At 41.4% G+C, this 16,843-nt stretch overlaps 3 non-coding genes across 3 annotated transcripts; 1 reads left to right on the forward strand and 2 right to left on the reverse strand.

The window, feature by feature from the left end:
- Positions 1-4,166: 4,166 nt before the first annotated feature.
- Positions 4,167-4,238, reverse strand: trnap-cgg (transfer RNA proline (anticodon CGG)). Its single transcript has one exon. It is a non-coding gene; the product is annotated as a tRNA-Pro (tRNA).
- Positions 4,239-4,528: 290 nt separating this feature from the next.
- On the reverse strand, positions 4,529-4,600 carry trnap-agg (transfer RNA proline (anticodon AGG)). The gene has a single exon. It is a non-coding gene; the product is annotated as a tRNA-Pro (tRNA).
- An 11,339-nt stretch (positions 4,601-15,939) lies between these two features.
- trnac-gca (transfer RNA cysteine (anticodon GCA)) lies at positions 15,940-16,011 on the forward strand. Its single transcript has one exon. It is a non-coding gene; the product is annotated as a tRNA-Cys (tRNA).
- The last annotated feature ends 832 nt before the right edge of the window (positions 16,012-16,843 follow it).

Raw genomic sequence — 16,843 nt, forward strand, 5'->3', positions numbered from 1 at the left:
CATCAATATTCATTGTGTAGGCCTGTGGTTTTGAAAAAAAAAAATAGTGTCACTCCAAAGTTATAACACTTTAGTAGTCAAACCACACGAAATTTCTGAATGCTTTAATCACATGGAAACCGTGGAAACCAGCCTCCAAAGCGCTCAACAGGTCAAAGTGAGGGATGCAGGCCAAAATCTGAAATCTGGGGAGGACTATTACTGAGCTGAGTATTTCAAAGTCCTGTTCCTGATTAATGACCAGTTTAAGGTCAGGTTTCAACAGAGTGGTCGCTGAACCTCAGAGAGTTTGGAGAACACTCTGTTTACTGGGAACATCAGCCCATCACTAACTGAATCATATCCTGAGTTACACCACCAGTCTCTGTCAGCACAGCCACCCATGTTCCTGGCAAATTACACATTTGGCACTGTAGCGGAGGCTACCTGTGGAGGTCAGGTCTCTCTTTAGTGCGGTTGAAACCTTGATTCAGTCGCTCCTTGTTGTCTCAATTTCAACTTGTGAGACAGAGCGAAGTTTCAGCTCACTTTGACGCTTCAAAACGTGGCTCAGGTTCACAATGACACAACAAAGAATAAGCAGTACGGCAATCTTTCAGGTCCACCAGGAAAGCCCAGACCAGATAAACAACACACACATCTGTCAACAATTCGTTGCACAGACAGAGAGACGAAGACGAATATTCTCATGATATTGTGATTTCTCTCTTGTAAAATTATGACTTTACTCCCGTATCATTATGCCTTTTTCCTTGAAATATTATGACTTTATTCTACTGAAATTATGAGTTTATTCTCATAATATTATGAACATTATTCTCAAAATGGCATATTTTTTTCCTCAATGTGGTGCTAATACTCTGTGATAATATATTGTTTTTGCTGATGAGAGGAAATAAAGACAATGAGATAGCCTGTTAACTCCGCCTCAGTGCATTTATTAGGTCTCATTTATAAAGTATTTAACATGTGTATATGTTTTCAATAACACTTGCATAAAACGAAGCTGTGATTTATCAAACAGGTTGTCACAGACAGTTCCCTGCTGGATCTCATCCATGCAATTTGTCATCTCACTTGATGGAGTGTTCCTGGCATTATTGCCGGACCTGCTCCCTTCCAGGTGGGATGCGAGACAGGTGTGTCTCTTGAGGGCAAAGGGCACTGATGAGGCAGTTGCAGTGGCCCTTGAGGCATTTTCATCTGTGGTTGGACTTGGATGAGACTGTCCTGCAAGGGTCTATACAAAGGACTGTGCTTCCCTCTACAAAGATTTAAACAGGTGAGTGCAGAACAAATGAAACAGTGGGGACCACTAGGCAGGCTGCTGCTGCAGTGGCATCGAAGCTGCAGCAGTCAGGGTTGAGAATGGCAGCAAACCGATCTCTCAGAGACCTCAGCGGCAATTGAACGACAGGTTCCAGAACAACAGTGGCGGAAAGTAGGTGTGCCTCCAGGTTTAAAAGGCATGGAACAACAACATGAGACAAGGACTGGCTGTCATTCTGGAGCTGGTCAGCGTGCGCAGCAAAAGGCTCAAACTATTTGAGCGGATTTTCAAGCTTTGCCCCATCACTTGTGAGGAGAGTGTCCACACTCAAGTCCTCCAGCACCTGACTGAGTTCTCCTTTTGTCTCCAGCAGTCGTTTGATCATGTCTAGGGTACTATTCCAGCACGTGCTGCAGTCCGGTATGAGAGTTTTACCACATCTTCTCATTATTTGCTCATTTGCAACACATAACTTCTGTACAGCATGAATCCGACGTCTTGCCTTCAGTATGGTGGACTCAACACCTGGGTGCTTCAAAGGAGTCAAAGTATTGTCAAATAGGACTGTGCCTCTTTCTGCCTGCATCTTCAGCCATTTTCAGCATATCTCATTTGCACATGGGTGGTGCTCCATTGGATCAGCGGGAGGGACGCTCTGCTGCGATTGGTTGCAGGGGCGCCTGCGAGGATAAATTTTGAGGCGAGCACAGCAACCGCAGTGCAAATCGAGGGGGCGGAATGAAAAACAAAGCTGATTTTAACCTTCAATTCAATTTAAACCACAAGTTTATAGTGGTGGGAGAAGGCGGGAGACTTTAAGATCTTTTATAGACAAAAGAAACAGAGAGCGAGCGACCATGAGAGAGAGTGTATATGTGTGTGTGTGAGAGAGAGAGAGAGAAAGAGAGACAGAGAGAGAGAGTGAGAATATAAGAAGTTGCCCGGCCCCTCAGTTGTAGTAGTAGTTGCTACCCAAGTCTAGGTACAATGTATTTTACTCTCCACGGCTCCTGAAAAATTATTCAAATTTCGATCGTTATAAGATCTCAAGTCCTCTTATTTCAGAAAGCAGCTTACAGAGAAGAATATATATGCCTGCGATACACAAACACCGCTATATTTTAACACGAGTTACGCGTTACACTACAACTGGCTACCTCAAGTGGTTCACTTCTCTCAAATAGTTGAGTATTCTCAAGATAGCGTAAAACGAAATAAATGCAAAACTGATATGCGGGCCAAATCTCATGACAAATCTAAATCAATCAGGGGGCCGCACGATGTGGCCGGTACTTTGAGACCCCTGGGCTAGAATAGGAGAAATCTAACAGTCTGGTGTTCTGCGATTTTTGCAAGGATGCCCCCATGACACTTGCAGGCTCCTCTCTCTTTGTCTCTGGAAACCCGCATATGAGGCGCAATGCGGTAGTAAAACACAACGCGCCCCTGCTGCATTCACACTGCGGGGACGCGTTCATTAACCGGTCACGGCCCAACATAACAAAACACAAAAAGAAACATAAAATATGAACATAAAAATACGACGAGCCGAAAATAAAGTACTATTCTTTGAAATCCTGTTTCCTGTAAGTTTTGTTTCAGTCATTCTTAATCTTTCCGGTTGGTGTGCTGGTGTGTTAAATTGCATGATAGTGATACATTATGTTTAAGTCTATAAAAATAAAACTGACTGTGCGCTCATATTTTTGCCTGTTCTCCTACATTTTTGAACTTGGGCACAAAAGTGGGACACACAAGAGTAGAGCCCTGTATACAAGTATGATAACTTTCATGTCGTGTTCTACAGTCACTTAAACAGAACGCTCTGCAAGCTTTTACCTCTGACTTGTTGTCGGGGGAGAGAGCATTCTTGGTATTCAAAGGAACGAACTTATTTCTCGGTGTTGTGTGAAACATGTCTTACCTTTCGGTAATTAAATTTAACAGTGAGGCAAGGAGGCGCAGGAGAAAGACTGCACTGATGAGAAGGACAGTAATTGCTTTACTTGTACAGCAGGAGCTTGGTGTAAGTACAATACAGAAATTTTAGCAGCAAAATAAGCAGTTGCTTTAGCTTGTTAGCTTTTGTTGTTGGGAGCAAGCGTTACGCTGTAGCGGTTCTAGCTTGTACGGCACTCTGATTAACAACAACCGACAAATACATAAAAAGGCTGAAATACATTTCACACAATCCACAGAAGTTTGATCATATTTATTTCAAAAGTATCTACAGGGTTCGTACGGTCATGAAAAACCTGGAAAAGTCATGGAATTTGAAAATAGCAATTTCCAAGCCTGGAGAAGTTTTGGAAAAATAAATAAACTCAGAAAGTTTTGGAAAAGTCCAGGAAATTTGCTTCACAGATAGGTGTTTAATAGAATATATGTGGTTCAGTGGGGCTGTATCGAATGCCTCTTCTTGCTAATCAAATTTTAGCCAAGCTTTTTTGAACGAAGCTTCAAATGTCTCTGACGTGACGTCATTGTTCTGGCCTGATGTTTCAGAATACTTGACTTTCAACTCAGTAATATGAAAAAAGAGATGATGAATATGAGGAACTACAAGTCACACTTTTTAAAAATGTAACACTCTTTAATAGACATTACTTACATCATCTGATCCAGAGCTCGCTGTCTTTGCTGTGTCGATGGTTGGCATTCCTTCCATAGTTGAGGATACCTAAACATTCAATTTACAATTTGGTATTTAGCAGACGCTTTTAGCCAAAACGACTTACAATAAGTGCACCAGTCAGATCCTATTGCCTCATAAACAGAGATCACAATAAGGCTGTACATTAATTACCCTCCGTATTACGCTCCTGGAATTCTGTGACAGTAAACGATAAACACGCTGCCAACCTCGGATTCCCTCAAAAGTTTAGACCAATTAAAGGGGCTCGTCCGGGAGTTGAACCCGGGACCTCTCACACCCGAAGCGAGAATCATACCCCTAGACCAACGAGCCATGAAACACGGTTTTCCGAAGGTTGAAATTTTGGTGGCCCTGGCAGAAGGGGATGAAATTCTAAGACACTGACAACCTCGGTTTCCCAAGAAAGACAAGTTCAGGCCAATTAAAGGGGCTCGTCTGAGATTTGAACCCAAGACCTCCCGCCACCAAAGCGAGAACCGTACTCCTAGACCAACAAGCCACGAACTGCACAGTTCTGAAGGTTGAAATTTCAGCAGCCCTGGCAGAAGCAGATGAAATTTTGAGGCAGTTTCCCACGAAAGACAAGTTCAGGCCAATTAAAGGGGCTCGTCCAGGAGTTGAACCCGGGACCTCTCGCACCCTAAGCGAGAATCATACCCCTAGACCAACGAGCCATGAAACATGTCCTTACGAGGGTTGAAATTTCGACGGCCTTGGTAGAAGGGGAAGAAATTCTAAGACACTGCCAACCTCGGTTTCCCGAGAAAGACAAGTTCAGGCTAATTAAAGGGAGGTTTGAACCCGAGACCGCTCACCACCAAAGCGAGAACCATACTCATAGACCAACGAGCCATCAATTGTTCTGAAGATTGAAATTTTGGCAGCCCTGCCAGAAGCAGATGAAATTTTGAGGTGGTTTCCCGCGAAAGACAAATTCAGGACCTCTCGTACCCTAATCAAGAATCATACCCCTAGACCAACAGCCACAACTTTCCAAAGGCTGACATTTCAGCGGCCCTGGCAGAAGCAGTCGAAATTTTGAGGCACTGCCAATCTCGGTTTCCCAAGATATACAAGTTTAGGCCAATTAAAGGGGCTCGTCCGGGTGTTGATTCTGGGACCTCTCGCACCCAAAGCAAGAATCTACCCCTAGACCAACGAGCCACGAAACACACTTCGCCAAAGGTTGAAATTTGGCCCTGGCAGAAGCAGACGGAATTTTGAGATGCTGCCAACCTCGGTTTCCCGAGAAAGACAAGTTCAGGCCAGTTAAAGGGGCTTGTCCCTCAATGTCCCCCAAAGAGGTACAAAATCTCTCAAAAGCACGCTACAATGCTTTTAAATCTGGTGACACAACAGCATACAATGTTGCCAGATCAAACCGAAAAATAGGCATAAAAAAGGCTAAGGACCTCCATATACAGCGTGTAGAGGACTACTTCAACAGCAGCAGCAAGGCATCAGGGCTATCACTGACTACAAGGGCAACGCTGTCTGCCCCCACAGTGATGTCACACTGTCCAACAAGCTCAACGCATTCTTCGCTTGCTTTGAAACCGGCAACAATGTGACAAGTGTAAGAATCCTGGCCCCGGCCACAGAGGATGAACAGGTTTTCACTATGAACACATTTGATGTACAGCGCACGCTGCGGAGGGTCAACCCACGGAAAGCTGCAGGCCCGGACGGAGTTCCAGGACGGGTGCTTAAGGACTTGTGCTGATCAGCCGGCTGAGGTATTCACAAGAATCTTCAACCTGTCTCTACCTCTGAAGTCAGCCATCATAGTGCCAGTGCTGTAAAAAACCAACATCAGCACTCTGAACGATTATCGCTTGGTTGCCCTCACACCAACGATAATGAAGTGCTTTGAAAGGTTGGTCCTCTCCCACATCAAAGCCATCATCCCTGCTTCTCTGGACCCACACCAGTTCGCCTACAGAAGTAAAGTTAAAGTATCTCTCCTGAAAAATATTTAAGTGAGACTAAAATAGTCACTCATTTACAATTTACAAAGTCAGTTTAACTCCACTTAGAGTACTTTTTTTAGCAAGAGTACTTCTACTTGTACTTTATACAGCCTTGTTTGAGTGTATGTATGACATGAAGTGAGTAAAAAGTGAATGAAAAAATGCATTAAAGACAGACTTTCCATCAAAAACACTTTATTTAAAAGAGTGCAAAAATATGTTTGGACATTGGGTTAAAAGTTTCCCCAGCCAGAAAAAAAACAAAAAACAAACAAACAAAAAACATCACAGCCAAACAAAAGATTTAGTGAGTATTTATCTCCAAAGTTAAAAGTTAAATTGAAAATATGTTGTCTCCAAATGTCCGCTTTAGCAATACACTAAAACTGATCATTTACATTTGTTTAAACAAGCTTTAACACATTAGGAAATTATTTCATCAAAGTGCACTTCAGCAGAGTACACTAAAGCACAGTTTAAATGTGCTTGGGTAACCATTATAACGAAGTTCCATTTTTTAAAAGATCACCTCAGTGTGTCAAAAATACAGTTAATGTAATCCAGAACAGTGTGAAACGTAATAATTTAAAACATACTTTTTGACAACATATTGAAGCTCATGTAATTAAAATACATTAAATCAAAAACACACTTTTATTACTCTTCAGATACTTCAGATATACTACTAGCATATTTAAGTATACTTCTTTTTCACAAGGGTATCCACTACTGTCCGGAGAGAAGACAGCAAACTCGATCTAACCAGGACAGGAAAAGAAGAGGGAGACACAGATGCCCAACTGCACAAGAGGATAAATACATTAGACTGTAGTTTTAGAAACAGATATCTTGCAGGTCCTCAGTTGGCTGCTTCTTTACACATTAAACACCAAGTCCCAGCGTCATCTACAACAGTGAAAAGATGACTTAGGGATGTTCGCCTTACAGAAAAAGCCGAATCTGTAACAGGCCAATGAAAAGGAAATGTTAAAATGGGCAAAGGGATACGGGTGTTGGACAGTGGATGACTGGGAAAGAGTATTGTAGACAGATGAGTCTAAGTTTGAGTGTTTGGATCAAGGAAGAGAACATATGTGAGACACAGAGCAAGGGACAGGATGCTGGAGGAGTGTTTGATGCCTTCTGTCCAGCATGGCGGAGAAAATTTAATGAGTGAGAGAGGGTGAGTGGGCTCTTGTGGGAAGAGTTTTACCATAGGGTGAGAGAAAAATACCCTACAAGGCAGTCTCACCTCTGGGAAGAGCTACAGAAGGCATTTGCTGAAATTTCCCTGAATATCTTCAAAGTCTGACAACTAGAATGCCAAAGGTCTGCAAAGCTGTAATTGCAGCAAATGAAGGATTCTTTGATGAATGTAAAGTTTGATGAATAGAACAATTCTATGAAATAAAAAGAATGACAATATTATGACATTGTCATTGTAATTTCTGATCAATTTAATGCTACAGTGGTGAATGGAAGTATCAGTTTCCATAGAAAACATGAACATTTCTGGGTGATTCCAAACTTGTATAGATGTTTGTATATGATGTGTTGTGCCACCCATAGGAATTGCTGAGATCTACAACTCTTTTGCTGTGAATATGAATGCTGATCAATGAACGATGTCACATCAAGTTCATACTTCTGGCATAAAATTTAATTATAAATAATCTTAATCACTGTGAAATAATTAATTACAAGCTAATTATAAGTTCATGATGTTCCACAAGGACATACAAAGCAGACCATAAGTACATACACGTATCTCTGTTGTCTCTAATGTACTATTGTTTTGCTCTTTTCCTTCTGTTAGAGATTCTGCCCACGCCCCCTTTTTCTGTTTGTTGCTTGGCACTCACAGACATGGGTTTTCATTGGGTTTCACTTTCTCTTGGCAAGTGTGTTGTTTATGGATGAGATTTTCATGTTTTGAGCTGGCCACTAGAGGGGGCCAGAAGAAGACCAGACTGACACTCTCACATCCACCTGTTCATTAGTTAATCACTTCATTATTTGTTCATTGCTCACACCTGTTTCCCTATTTAAATTCCTCCTGGGGCATTGTTTGTTGCCAAGTCATATGGAAACTATCCAGTGTTGCAGTGTAATCATTGTACTAGTCTCAGGAAATTCCAGTTTATTGCTCCTGTAGTAAAATACCTACTGTTTTTGTTTGTGTTTTAAAAAGATAAAGATATGGCTGTCAGTCTGTGAAGCTGAAATAATTTTTAGTTTACTGATATTTACACTCATCCTGTGTAAGAAGTACATCTGTGTTGATTTGCTGGGTTTCTCTTAATGGAGGCGTCATCTCTCTCTGCATTGGCATCTGGGATTATTACAGCATCTGCACTCTCATAAATATCCACCATCATCTCCACTCTCTCTACTCTGTTCAGCTCACCTCTCTCAAGCACAGTTTCTCCACTGTCTAATTTTCTAACACAGTTTTCTAATTTTCTGTTACACTGAGTCAATGCTGTAGTCTCTGTACTTCAGTGTTCACCCTGTGTATCTGCACTTCTATTTTTGTGTTGCATGCGAATGACTCTTTAAGAGGTGAGATAAACGTTAACCAGAGGAAGTCCAGCCCATCACCTCACTCTGACAGAATATGCTCTTACTTTTCAAAAGTCAGATCTTTTATTCAGGCTACTGTAATGCATTGAGCCCAGTTTAGGACATCACAGAACTTGGCCCAAAAGGATCATTCAGCTAAGAGTTTTGTCAAATCTGAAGATTTAAGTTAAATACTGTTGACAGGGTTGCAATGTGCTTTTGCAATTTGGTTGAGGTCAGGGCACCTGGATTTTTCGGACCACAATCTTTTGCGAAAAGTGCAGATACAATCTGAGCCCCCAAACTGGGAAAAGGCAAATGACCGAGCAAACAGGTCAAAATTGTCTTTTGGCATTCCACACGCCTCTCTTCTCCACAAGGAGCTCCAATGAAGCCAACATTCTGGGAGTAAGCAAGATGGGAACTTTGCGTCCTCTTTTCCCACGAGTCTCAGTTCTTGAGAAGAGTCTGCATAGTTCTTTCTCCAGCTCAGAGAGGGCCCAGTCTACATCTTCATGAGGACCTGTGGTGTTCCTGGACAGAAAAGCTGATAAAGGCATACATGACACCTCTCCTTCTCTGCGGTGGTTAAACAGTATGATTTCAGTCAGAGATATCTTTGCTAGGCAAGACCAGGTTTCAGGGGAGCATTCTGCTGTTAACTGACTGATGCACTCCTGCCACTTTCGATCAAGGTATGCATGAAGTTTTTGCACGTCTTTGGTAAATGGCAATATTGTTGGAGCGTTCCACTTAGCTTGTTCAATATTTCTTGCAGCCGTTGCCAAAACTAAATAATTCCAATGGGCTGCATGCACTTTCTGGACGCTGATGGCTTGCTCCACTAACTTGCTGTTTCCTGTAATCCTTCCATTGCTTTCCAAAAGCTTACTTATTTTCATCAAACTGTGTCCAAGTTTGAGTGCCAGGCTGGTTGTTTTGTAGGTGTTCACTTCACTGTTGTAGCCACAAGTGCATTTCACAGCTTTAACAGTCTCCATGCATTGCTTTGGATCAATGAGATCCTCAATTTTCTGCAAGGAAATTATCCTCCTAGCACTGACAAGAAGTCTTCCCAGCTCTTGCAACTTCTGTCGGATGTGTTCATGCCTCTTAACATCTGCTCGACATTTATGCAACATATGCTCCCCAACCTGCATGATAATCCCATCATTTTTAACAGCAAATGTGATATCATTGTTAATCATGTTGCTAATCAGCTTCCAAAACCCCGTGCTGGTATTAGGTGGCACAGGTTAGGCAAAGGCACAAAGAGACTGGACACGGTTCTTTCCAGGTTTCATGGCAACACCTTTAGGTTTAAGTCTGCAGATTTTTATGTGTCGCCAAAGTGCCCTCCTGGTAAATAAACCTTGGCAATATATACAGTACATATAGGCCTTGCCCTCAGTTGCTTGAGGAGGCTGTTTAGCAAGAACCAGAGTCCCCTTATCCGTCTTAAATACGGTGGCATTGTAAGCAAAATTCCCATGGTTGCGGAAATGATCTAACTGTAATTTCAGTTCCTTGGAGCCCTTTGGAAACTTGCACATGCAACTTCCCTTTCACTAGCGTGAACATATTCTAGATGCCTTGCCATTTTGCAATAGGGGTTTACAGCAGAATAGGCAATAATGTTTCTTGCTGTATGATCTGGATCCATCTGCATTTTTTGTCACTGGTGGGACAGTGACAGTATCCTCAGTTTCAGTCTTGTCGGGACTATGACAGGTGTCTTCATCCTCAACTTCCATGTTTTCAGGGCCGGTACTTTCTCCGTCTCTCAGGTCCATGTTCAAATCAGTCACGCTGTCAGGGAAAGGTGGACTTTGTAGATTCTTTATCAACTCAGAAGAGTTCCCTCTCCGCTTTGGCAATTCCAGGATCGTACTACAGTCTGAGCTACTCTGTTCGCTAGACTGAGGGACAAATTCCTCTTCACTGTCTGATGTTGAGTCAAAGAGTTCATCAGTCTTCTGGAATTCCTTCATTCATCTATAAATTAATGGCACATGATTACAAATATAACCAGAGGCATCTGTCCTACCTCCCTCTTAGCTATAATAGTGACCTCAAACTGACTAATTACATTTTCAATCTTGATTTCAACCAGTTACTTGCAATAATATGTTTATTCTGTTTAAAGAACAAATATATCTATGTGCTGACGTATGAATCTCAGCTGCACAACTTACAAAAGACACTTTTGGTCCCTCTCAGCCTTGGTACAGGAATGTCATCTTGATCAGATTCAGATGGATTAGGTTCAATTCTTGCTCCAATGGAAGCACTTCTGGAAATCTGAAATCATGGATTAAAAATAGGGTCCCTTCATTAACAGAGCTGACTTTAAGACTATAAAGCTAAAGTCCTTCCCGTTGGAATGGAAACACAACACAATTTATGCTTGTGGGATGCTGAACTGGTGCCAATGGTGGTACTGCTCCCATAACCATTACCTAGCATACAGAAACCAGCAATTTCACTGTGCCCTGTGAGTGTGGTTAAATATCACATTGAGAGGACTCAAAATATTACCATTCTTAATAGATTTCAGTGATACCATGCTATCAACTTATATAAGTTAAGAAAAACCCAAGCTATCTTTATATCACTTTGGTTGTGCACAACTGGGTAATGCTACAGATGGTTCATTTTGAAATTTCTACAGTCTGTAATGTCTCTTTAGAGCCTGTGCCACACAGACACACACACATTTTTGTCCAAGAAATATGGTGAGAGGACAAATCACACATGTCAAATGAACATGTCTACAGGGGATTTCAGTCTCACAAAACTTCCCATTTCATCTTGACATGGGCTCACACACACTCTTAGCTGGAACAGACTGAGTGGGGACAACGTGAGGGGTATTCTGTGTAACTATTTATCACACCCTGGGGACTCTTTTCATGGAGTAAACTTCACTCTTCCTGTACTGTTCCTTAAGAAGAGCTAAACCGACAAGTTGGTCAAAACCATTCTTGCCAACTTCTGGCTTTAAGCTATCTACACAATATGCTAAAGCCATTGTACTGCAGTAGAACCAAAAACATCAGTGCATTTCCAAGTTGAAATAGTATCTCTCATCATATCCACTTTCCTTCTCCATGACTGGTGGGGGTTTGGCTTTGGTAAGTCCAACACTCGTAGATGCTTTCAGGGCAATTTCCCCGCTGGAGTTCTCAGCATCTTCACCACCTGGCATTTCTTCTTCAGGTATCTGCAATGAGTTTAACTGCAAGTTGGAATCATTTCTCATCATATGCACTTTCCTTCTCCAGGCCCAGTAAGGATATTTGATGTATCAATTTATGACATATAAGAAATGTACGTTTGCTCAAACATTTCTCTTATGGATTTCTTTCTGTCATCAGTTTAGAGGTCAAAGTCGCTCTTTTGTTAGAGAAAATAACCAACCTTTGTTTTTCGTCATGGCAAGTCTATCCATCCATAATCATATGTACTTTCTTCTCCAGGATTTATGTCCATCAGAGCTAAAAGGCAAAGATATGGCTTTCCATTGGCCTCAATTCTTTTCATCCGGCAATTAGGATGTTTATGGTCATCATTGCCCATTGACCATCCCCTTTACGGAATGGAGCTTTGGCAAATACTCCACGACCTAGATGGAATCCTAGATGTTTCTGGAGATTGCTGCCAAGTGGGAGGCAAGCAATATATCGCCATATATGGTGTCACACTTTGACTGTTCTGGGATAAGACATACCTCTAAAGCTGCTGATGTATTTCACCTGAAGCAAAGATGTTTTGTCAATAGATTTAACAACATGTTCCAAAGCATCTTTCTGTGGGCTGATCCTTCGTGAAATTTTTGGCCCTGCCGGGGCATGTGTATGTTGGTTAGACTACTTTATGGTCTATATTAACTGATGCCATGAATTAGAGTAGACTATATATGTGTGTGTGTGTGTGTATGTATATATATATATATATATATATATATATATATATATATATATATATATATATATATATATATATATTTAGTATACATAGATGCACACTCAGCATCCTCTTTATTAGAAGCTGTTACCTTAGACGTACACTCATAAGCACTTTTAGGTATACTTAACTTTCAGGTAGACAACTCAGATGTACAATTACAGACTGAAGCCAATCTATTGCCAGCCCACAGTGTGTCAACAACCCTCTACCCTGTTCATCACTGGTCAGTGCCTAACCCACAGGACTGCGGTTGATATTATTTGAGTGGCACACCATTCTCAACATCTACACAACAGTGACACTGACATGGTAGAGTCATGGTAGTGGCTGTTGTGCTGGCACAAGTCTATTAGGTCCACCACCTGAAAATACCCAGTCAGCAGCAGGCCTGTGAACAGAGATTTATCACTGGTGAGGGGCTTGAGGATGGCTAACACAGTTTGTGCATCAGAAGGGCCATAGCCTGTAACTGCACACCAAGAAGTTGTGTGTACAAGGTACGGTGTTTCTAATAAAGTGGTCAGTGAATGTATATACATATTGTAGCTCATTTCTGCAAACTAAGCTGAATGCACTCCAAACAATTAGCCTAACAACTTTCAAAACAGCTAGTGCACTCAATCACAAGAGAGAAATTTAGTGCAAAATAAATATAGCTTCATATTTGGGACAATATTCCTACCATTATAAAACTCACAGATCTGCGTTAAACTATTCGTCAGTGTTGCCAATTATACAGCGTAAATAATATCGAAACACTAAAGATATCAGCAGTCCCTCTCAGTGACAAAGTCTGAATGCCTGAAGCCATGCTAGGTCTGGACATCTGGTTGAATATTTCCTCTAGCCTCTTAAAGGAATGGGCTGTGATTGGCCATGATCAGTCACTGCAAAAGGTGGTCTGACTACATTCTCATTTCACCTTTCCCTCTAACACCCACCACAGGTAATGTAATTTTCACTCTTCTTACTGCAGCAGCTTCTCTGCTATCCTATCCTCGTGCCGTCTCAACTCCTTTGACTGGGATTTGATGAACTTGAACTTCCTTTCATATATTCTCCAGGTAGGACGTAGTTCTGAATTTATACAAGCAACCAGCAAGCAAACTCAGTCTAATGGGAATCTCAAGCATTGCCTACTGAAACACTATATACGTCTGATTAAAACGTTAAAATATCAGTCTGTTATTAAAATTAAATTTACCAACTATTTTTCAAATATAAGTTACGTTAACAAAACAAACTTGCTTACCTATTTGTGCGTCTGCTTCTCGACGGTTGAGACTAATAACCAAGATGTGTTGTTTTTGCTCCAGATCCCTCAATGGTTAGCACGGTGAAAAAGACTACAAAATGGCTGAAGGGGTTTGTACAGTTTATTTTGCAACCCATATCATTTGCAATTTAAGACCACGCTAAATATTCAATACGAAGATTTTAAACGCACGGCGTCACAGATTTGCAACCATGTTCTAAACAAATTGTAGGTAATAAAGCTTATGAATTAGAAAACCGACAAACGTTCGCTAGCAACAGTATAGCTGGCTAGTTCGTGAATTAATTAGTCAATATTAATGCTCAAGTCAACAACGTGATCGCAACACATGTTCAGTAAAACACATTATGTTAGTGCTATGTCCTGAACTACTAACTAAACACTGCACACATAAGTAGCCGTAAGTGGTTTGTGGGCTAATTTTGCATTGCTAAATGTTAGTCTTTCAAATACAGACAAGTGCAGTCTTGTTATCAGAATCAGAATCGCTTTATTTGCCAAATGTGCAATGTACACAGGAATTTGACTTGGTAGCACAGTGCAGTGCAACATCAACTCCATCCTCAAAAACGCCCAGCAGAGGATATACTTTCTGCAGCAACTGAGGAACTTTGGTCTGCCACAGGAGCTGCTGAGGCAGTTCTACACTGCAGTCATCGAATCTGTCCTGTGCATATCCATCACGGTCTGGTTTGGTGGAGCCACAAAACAGGATAGAAACAGACTGCAGTGAACAGTGACGACAGCAGAAAGAATCACTGGTGCTCCCCTGCTCATTACAGATTGCTCTCACCTGGGACATGACCTCTTTCAACTCCTCCCCTCTAGTAGGCGCTACAGAACCCTGTGTACCAAGACTACCAGACACAGGAGCAGTGTCTTCCCTCATGCCATCACCCTCATGAACAAATGACCAGCAGTCTCACCTGCTATGCATCACTACTCCTGTTCTACAGACTGTTATTACACACTGCTCACATCTACAATTACCTACAATTACCTACTGTTCAATAATCATACTTCCATTCCCATTCCCATATGTGATGCACATGAGTTCTTTTGTCTTGTTTTGTTTTGTTTCATTTGCATTACCCTCATACATATGCACATTACCGCTGTTCATGCACATTCTGTTACTTAATGCACATTACTGTTGTTTGTACTACCCACATATGTGACGCTCATTTAATGTCATACCTACCTGGCTTGCTTGGTATATACTGCTTGAATATAACATCATAAATTAAGCGAGTAGCTGCTTGTTAGCAGTCATATTGTCACCAGTACTGAATGCATCTTACACCATTAATCCCTCATCTTGAACACATTCTTGATTGGCCCAAGTTCATCTGTGCTCCGACGTTCCTGCCTATAGGCTGCGTTATGAAATTTCATAGAATGAGAAATGTGATGGAACTGATTTTGGGCCATGGTCCTGCTGAAGCTCAGGCAGCCATCTTGCATTTTCCAGAGCGTAAGTGTTCACTTCTAGATTTGCAGCGACCTGCTCAGATTGGAAGAGTGGCTCCCTTTCAGTTGTATCTTTCCACATAGTATGACAGTCAAAGAGGTTAACACAACAGAAAGACAGCTGTGGCAATGGTGGCCAGTTTTCCCAGCTCAGTGTGCCCCCACCTGTACACTTATACATCTCCTCCATGTTAAATCATTCATTTCTAATGATGCCACATGCTACTATAAGATGGTATACAGGTTTTATATAAAGAGGTGTGAAATTAAATATTTTTATGTATAGTATGTTTACAAGATACTCCTCCCCAAATTTTTATATAGAATGTGCTAGAAGCAGATACCAGTCACACTTTGTATAGAATATTTAACAGCATATACTGCTCTTTCCAGGAGTCAATATTGATGACAACCTACCTCAAAAGGAAATGCTTTAAATTTGCTCCTGGTTTCTTGACCTGACTTCTCCAGAGTCTCTGCGAACTTGTAGAACCTGCTCCATGCTGACCATTCTAAGCAGGGAAAGCAGTGTAGCTGAATGGTAGAGCATGTGACTGAGGGTTACAATCGTCCTGGTTCAGATCTGGTTGCCGCCCTCTGTTTTTTCAGCTTCTTGTTATAACTGACATCGATCTTTTTGCTCTATAACAATATGCTTTCTTTTATCCGGTCCTGGGCGCCTAGATAGCGAAACACTCTCTACTCCAGCTTAGTATTATAATACCTCATACTACTCCTTATCATGTTGCCATCTTTCCATGCATGTGGGGGTATAGCTCAGTGGTAGAGCATTTGACTGCAGATCAAGAGGTCCCAGGTTCAAATCCAGGTGCCCCCTCATTTTGAGGTTCTTGTTGTGTAAGGTATAGTGGAATGACAGTAACACTGGTCTGTTTACTCTATAGCAGTAACAGGTTTACTCACATCCTGTCCTGGATGATCAGATTCCTGAGCAGGTGATTACATTCATTTGAAATAAACAAAAACCCTGTGTTCTCTCTGATGGTCCAAGGAGTCCCAACAGCTGATTACCTGTGTTAAGACCAGTCTGTCACAGTGGTTCTATCTGTCACATTAGATTATGTGTGTTAAGACCAGTCTGTCACAGTGGTCCTATATATCACAGTGGATTACCTGTATTAAGACCAGTCTGTCACAGTGGTTGTATCTATCACAGTGGATTACCTGTATATAGTCACAGTAATTTCACATGACTGTGGTCAGGGAGCGACATGGAGGGGCAACATGGAACAGTGCTTCCAGGAAGGCTACAAACCACAAGAGTTTTCAGTTCCCAAGTAGGATATGGAATCATAAGCCCATTTTAAAGCATTGCAGAGTGCATAAATGTCCATTATCCACCTGGATGGTCCATTTCTGGAATCCTGATAGTGACTGTGATGACTGTGATGATTTTGTTAAAGAATAATATATATATATTTCACTCTAATATTAAGAGGCAATCATCGTTTTTGTTGTGGAAATGACTGTTGCCATATTTTTTCAAAATCTCATGATATTTTAGCCTGTTAAGTCAGTTTTAAAATTAGCATTAAATATACACACAAAAAAACCCAATATTAACAGAAATTTGGCCTGTTGTTTTAACATTCATATGAAATATGAGCTTTTTGGAGATAACACCCAATAAACATATTCCCCATTTAACT

The sequence above is a fragment of the Chanos chanos genome, chromosome 11, assembly GCF_902362185.1.
Source record: "Chanos chanos chromosome 11, fChaCha1.1, whole genome shotgun sequence".
NCBI classification, from domain to species: Eukaryota; Metazoa; Chordata; class Actinopteri; order Gonorynchiformes; family Chanidae; genus Chanos; species Chanos chanos.